The sequence below is a fragment of the Magallana gigas genome, chromosome 2 (genome assembly GCF_963853765.1).
Source record: "Magallana gigas chromosome 2, xbMagGiga1.1, whole genome shotgun sequence".
Classification (NCBI taxonomy): domain Eukaryota; kingdom Metazoa; phylum Mollusca; class Bivalvia; order Ostreida; family Ostreidae; genus Magallana; species Magallana gigas.
Genome location: NC_088854.1, coordinates 55545117 through 55551665, shown reverse-complemented (window position 1 = coordinate 55551665; position 6549 = coordinate 55545117). Strand labels below are relative to the sequence as shown.

The window sequence follows — 6549 nt, the reverse complement described above, 5'->3', positions numbered from 1 at the left end:
AAAATCATCAAAAAATGATGGAAGCAATAATTTGGGACAGACTATAATAAAGGAGTAGATATATATTAATTATTCTTTTTTCAAAATTACATATCAAATTGGTTATGTTAGATTGAAAGTTTCGTTTAATCGTACAAAAATAGATATACTTAAAACAAGTGGAGACGTCTGTATCTGTGCTAATTGCGCATGAATTAGCAAAGTGTATTCATAGAAAACTGAATGTCGCAGATTTCCAATGCAAACATAAAGGGAAATATACACTGAATGTAAATATAGATAGATGTCAAGCCTGACACTTGTTGAACTCTGTCTGAGGTATCAGTTTACGTACTAACATATTGAACTAAAGTACCAAAACACAGAACGTTGACATCAGCAAAACGGTAATACAGAGTTGTGGGATCCATAGATAGGCAAGACCTGCATGATTGGTTGGATTGGCTGAAAAACAAAATCATATGTGTATCAAAGTAAACCTTTCAATGTTTTATCAAAAGAATGGAATAGAAAAGTGTCGACAGAAATCTAGAAATGTAAGTGATATATGAAAAGAAATGTTTTTTTTATATTGAATATTATTTACTTATTTAGTTGTTTCGTTTTAGCTTGTAAGGAAGGACAGATACACAGTTTTGGATACCTATGTATCCCGTGTAATTAAGTTATGATATGGTCATTTGCTCACATATTTCATTACCTAGTATAAACTTCAGGTTTTGACTTCAGATACTATTTTACATATGTTTTTTTACCTATGTAAAGCTCATCAGTTATTGAAATATTGAACGTTTTTTTTTCCATTGAACCCATAGAAGGCTGTACATGTGTATGTCCCAGTGTCCGTCTCTTGTAGATTGTTCAGACTGAGGACTCCATCATTTGACGACAACTCTGTCACATTGTGACCTGAAATGGTCTGGAATGTCTATTTGTATTTGTTGATGTCGTTATTGGTGGAAGGACTCGGATTACCTCGAGCAACACATGTCAGGTTCACAGAAGAACCAACAGAATACTGAGAATTTGAGATGTCTGGATTTTTAGTTATTTTTGAATCACCAACTGTATCTGTTAGTTAAAAAAACAGCAACAGGCGTTGTGATGGAGGGTTAACAGAAAAGTGTTTCTCTAATTTTCTCATGGACAATGCTTTTTGTTTATTGTTATGCTTAAATAATTACACATTAATGCTTAAATAAAATAAATATAAATAAGAATAGAATATATTTTTAACTCATTCTTAATTGTTCATTTTCTTTAAAAAGAATATTTCTTGTACTATAGTCTGTCCCAACTTATTGCTTCCATCAATTTTTGATGATTTTTAATAAAAATACAAATACCTGTGAAAGAAATACAATTGAAATCGATGAAAGGGAATATACCCAAGATATCTTCATTGAACAATAATCCCTTTTCACTCATAAAATTTCACAGGAACGAAAACAATTTTCTTACGGAGATTTATAATGGGAAATGTTTACATCTTTTCTCCATTCGGAATACACTCGGAATACACCGTGCAGTTTTTTATTCTTATCATCCGGGCTTAATAATGGCTGATGCAATGCAAAATCTCCGTAGACTTTCAATTTTGTGATGTGTATTGAATCCTGAAGCGGTAGAGGGGGCGTTTCAAAACAGATAATCTGGACATTTTTCATATTAGTAGATGAACGTAGTTTGAGCACAAAGGTATTTACTATTATTGAAATATCAAGCAAAAAGAAGTGGTGGAAGCAAAAACTCGGGACAGAGTATAGAGACGTGTTTTGGATGTATTTAAACTAAAGGTAGACATTGACTGAAGGCAATAAACAAATAAATAAACTTATTGGCATTTTGAATTTACAGCAAATAGAAAATATCGATGATATTTTAGCTAAAAGAAGGCATTAACTTTTGAGACAATATTTAAACAACTGATGAGACTATTCCTTGCTTAAAGTTAGTCAATTTCATTAAATAGCAGCTATTGTACACATTTTTAACTTACAATAGACAACAAAGCTGTATACTGAATTTATCCACCTCTTTTTTTCTGTTCCACACAAATCAATTAGTACAAATGCTTACATTTTATATAGTATGTTAAGAAGTCTAAACAGATGACATATTTTGCCCCATTCTTTTCACAAGCATTTTTTTGCATCTGAGCAAAAAATTGAGTGTTGGGTTAATTTTTTCACATGATTTAAAACGTTTGCTAAATATAATAAATTGTTAGTTCATACTGCATATTTTATTGTTTTTGCATTTAAATTTTTCACCTTCATAAAAAATCAAGGAAATTGATATCAACAACAAATAGAATACATTTCAAACACTTTGTTTTACAATACTGACACAAATCATATTCATATACTGTAATTATGATGGAAGTTTTCTAAAGCCCATCACTGCCTTTTTCTCGCATCCACTGATTTGAGATTGTCACTTGAAGTTTAAGGTATACGCAGGTAGATGTGAAGCTCATCTCAGAGTACTAAAGCATCGAAAGTTGATATCAGCAAAACTGCGAAACAAAGTTGGTGGTGGCACAGATTAGATGAAGAGCCTGCGTTTTTTGCTGAAATAATGTTTTCACGTAGGAATTGAATTAAGTGTTGGAAGAGATAACAAAATGACAGGGATAAATTGCAATAAGATGAAAGTTAAGTATCCCGAGTGAGTTATATTAACTTTGTCTAAATAAAACAACACTCTGAATGTACATTGTACACTTTCTAATTTTAACTCAGTTTGTTTGATCTACAATTTCTTTATTTGAACTTTGAATTATAGCGTATGCTGCATACAATTTGAAATACCGCAATGTGCTACGGGGTCACTGTCTGTGTTTCCCCGCGGGCCTGTACCCAGGATAGAATAGAGTATCCCTGATTAATGCTGATAATTAGGCCATACAAAGTTTTTTCTTCTATGTTTATCGTCCGCAGAAGGATTGGTTCTGATTGCATGATTTTTTTTAAACGCTTATATATGTACTCTTCATTTTTTAAAATACATGAACTAGGAATTTAAATTTACTTTGTTTTACCATATCTGCCAATGATTGGGATTTTTATGTGTTTAATTTTCTTAATGTTTAAAGGAAATAACTAACTAACAATAATAAAATTTCTTTTATGTACAAAATAATGTGTTTTTTCTGTGAATGCGGGTTTTTTTTTGTGAGAAATAGGCGTTGATTTTTGGATGGACGTTAAACATATAAAAAGAAACTTGAATGGCTTTACAAGTGCAGACTTGATCACCGCGCCTGCACCTACATGTATATAGGGACTCTACGATACGCAGACAGGGGTGTCCCCATACCCGCAATAAAGTCTACAGCAAAAAGTACCTTTATTAACAAACGGAGAACGATCTTTATTTTATATATTGATAATAATTGGTCAACATTGAGAAATTCAAATAAACAATCAAAATCAATCAAGTAAAAGACGAAACTCTAACACATATACAGAAATAGGCTACTCGCTTCAGTATCGTGTGATTCTTACCTTGAACTGTAAGAGAGGTAACCGCAGTTTTTGTCTGGGGACCAGTATTTGTACTGGTAAATGTAACAGAACATCGGTATTCTTTCTCATCCAAATACTGCACTTCCTTTACTCTCAGCATAACCCGAGTGTTTGAACCAGAGGAGGTTACATCCAGTAGCTATGCTCGATCTTTTAGATTCATTGCGGACTCTGTGGTTGTGAAAGAGTTGTTCCCTTCTCCAGAAGGAGAAAATGTGGCAATATTTTCGTAATCTACTAACCCCGATTTCTTGGCTTGCCAGACAATAAACCCACTGTACACTGAATCAGCCGGGTCTAAAGTATATGTACAGGTTAAGTCCACAGATGATCCTATTGTTGCTGTGACAGATGCTGGAGTTTGAACTGTTCCGCAATCTCCTCCTAAATCAAACCAGTAAAACTTAAGGACGTTGAATCCTGTGATCAAAAGTCATAAAGTTTTTTTCTAAAGTATTTTTCAAAAATCTACACACATAGTTTAACCAAAATTCAAAACAAATTTTGGAGACTATATGCTTTATTTGGGGCTACGGTGTATTTAATATGATCTTTTTGCACTGAAAGAGCAGATTGCACATAAATCGCTTTTCCCTCTATATTTTATTATCGGAATGAACCATGGCACCAAATACTATTTAAAATAAAAAGTTAAAATTATCCTAAAGAAAATTATTACAATTTCTTCACTTACTTGATATTTTGACCTTTTTGCACTGATAAAACGCTACTTTTATCCATTACCAATTCAACATGTAATGAAATTATCTAAAAGTCTCAAACTTTTTCTCATATCCATTATCATATTAACAATCCACAAAACTCTTACTCGGAGTAATAAATTTTACGTTCGTGAAATGACAAAACCGCCTCTTCGGTTTTTGGTTTGTAATTCTAAACATTTAAAATCAACTTAATTGTGTCTAAGGCAGACATATTGTCTCCCCGAAATATAAACCCTGGTAGGGTTAACGTTGATTCAGTTCATGGAATACAGAATTAGTATTGTTAATTACAAATATAACAATGTTAACTTACCAGTAACATTATTTATGAGGTTAGTTAGCTGTAGATATATTGGAATAATGAACCATTCTTTACAAGTAATAATCAATTATGTTCGAAATATATGCTGAAGTCGGCAAATGTACAAGAGATGCATGACATTATGTGCAGGACAATTTAGCAAAACATATCATAGGTCACCATGCAACGTCACGTAGTAGAGTCTACTGCAAAACCGCGTGTAAGACTCTTATATTCTTTCATGAATTAATCATAGATGATATATACATAACTGTAGATCTCTAAAATAAAATCTAGAATTGGTCATTCTGTTTGCTTCTCATATTTTGGCAAATACACCATATAAAAGTGAGAATGTGGAAACTAATATCTTTGGAATGTATCACTGTTAACACTTAGGACATTGATACTTTGGTGGAAGTGGAATACTGAGTATGTCATTAGAGAAAACTCTGCTGAAAAGATTAAGTGCATGAAATCTCATTATTTGCAAAGGCACTTCAAGTGTGTGTTAATATATAGAAGGATTGGATGATAAGTCTCATCTATGACAATAACCGTAGTTTGACCTGAATAGTGGAGTCATAATCTAGTAAAAAGTCTTACCTTCAAAACATATCGTTGATGAAAATAAAATAAATAAATAACGTGGAAAAAATTCCATGCCTTTTTAGTCATAAGAAGTTTTTGACACGAAATAATTCTTGTAAAACAAGGCTACATTCAAACAATGATTGCCACCTTGTTTTACTTCCTTATTGGTAGTAGAACGCGTCCTAAATTCACTTCTGCCATTGTCACGTGACCAGGTGATGCCAATCAAGTTAAGTGGGTGTTTATTGAGTCCTATTTCAGTATTTTAAAAAGTCGTCACATTTTGTCTACATTGTATGGTGGCATAGATCTGCCACCACTTGTCAGATAATTATGTTAACTTCTCAAATGATAATGTCGACTTCTTGTCAGATATTAATGTCAACTTGTCAGATCTTTATGTTGACTTGTCAGAAAATAACCATAGTGACTAGAAACTCAATATTTTGTTGTCAAAGCGTGTTAGTGCCACTAACTGCCATTTCCTTGTCATCATAATATCATATAAGTCAACATAGATATCTGACAAGTTTACATAATCATCTGACAAGTCGACATAAAGATCTGACAAGTTTACATAATTATCTGTCAAGTCGACATAAAGATCTGATGTTGTCTTGTCAGATGTTATGTCGTCCTGTCAAATAAATATGTCGACTTGTCAGATAATTATGTCGACTTGTCAAATAATTATATCGACTTAAAAGATGATTGTGTCAACTTGTCAGATCCTTATGTCGACTTGTCAGAAAATATTATTTCAAATGGATGGCACAAATTGGGCGTAAAAAGGTTAACGTGTTGAATTCTTAAACACATGAATAAGTGACAAGCCGATTTAAAGAACTGACAAGTGAACATAATTATCTGACAAGTCGACATCAAGATCTGACAAGTCGACATCTATGCCATCATAACATTGCTTATTTGTAAACAAAATAGATGAGACTAGCCATTGTTGTTGAAATTATACCGGTCTACACTCATCGTGATATGTAACACTATATTTTTACAACGCTTCACTGAAAAAGCAGGAAATTTGATCCTAACTTCAAGTGTTTTTCTGTCGTTTTAGGTCAGCTAGCTGAGTCATTCAGGTCCTATTTAGGGCTTTCCGACTTTCGGTCGAAAAGATCTATTGATTTCGTTATGTGTTATCATAATTATTCTTCTCGACAAAGTTTCGTCGGCGATTTTTTTTTTTAAAACGGAAGAAAAAAATATAATGTTTAATTATTGTAGCAATCTCTTAGTTCTCTCGTATGTCCCTTTTTGGACTTCCGGTTTATATACTTCCGGTTTACACATGCAAAATATTAAAATGACCCTTGTATCTATTTTATTTTTTGATTATAATCTAAGAAAGTTTGGAATAAGATATTCTTCTTGCTATTATATA

General features: G+C 32.5%; 1 long non-coding RNA gene across 1 annotated transcript; it reads right to left on the bottom strand.

Annotated features, from left to right (window-relative positions):
- Positions 1-2021: 2021 nt before the first annotated feature.
- On the bottom strand, positions 2022-6303 carry LOC136273156 (uncharacterized). Its single transcript, XR_010711369.1, has 3 exons — positions 5163-6303; positions 3510-3914; positions 2022-2572 (listed from the first exon to the last, which is right to left on the bottom strand). It is a non-coding gene; the product is annotated as an uncharacterized lncRNA (long non-coding RNA).
- Positions 6304-6549: the final 246 nt, after the last annotated feature.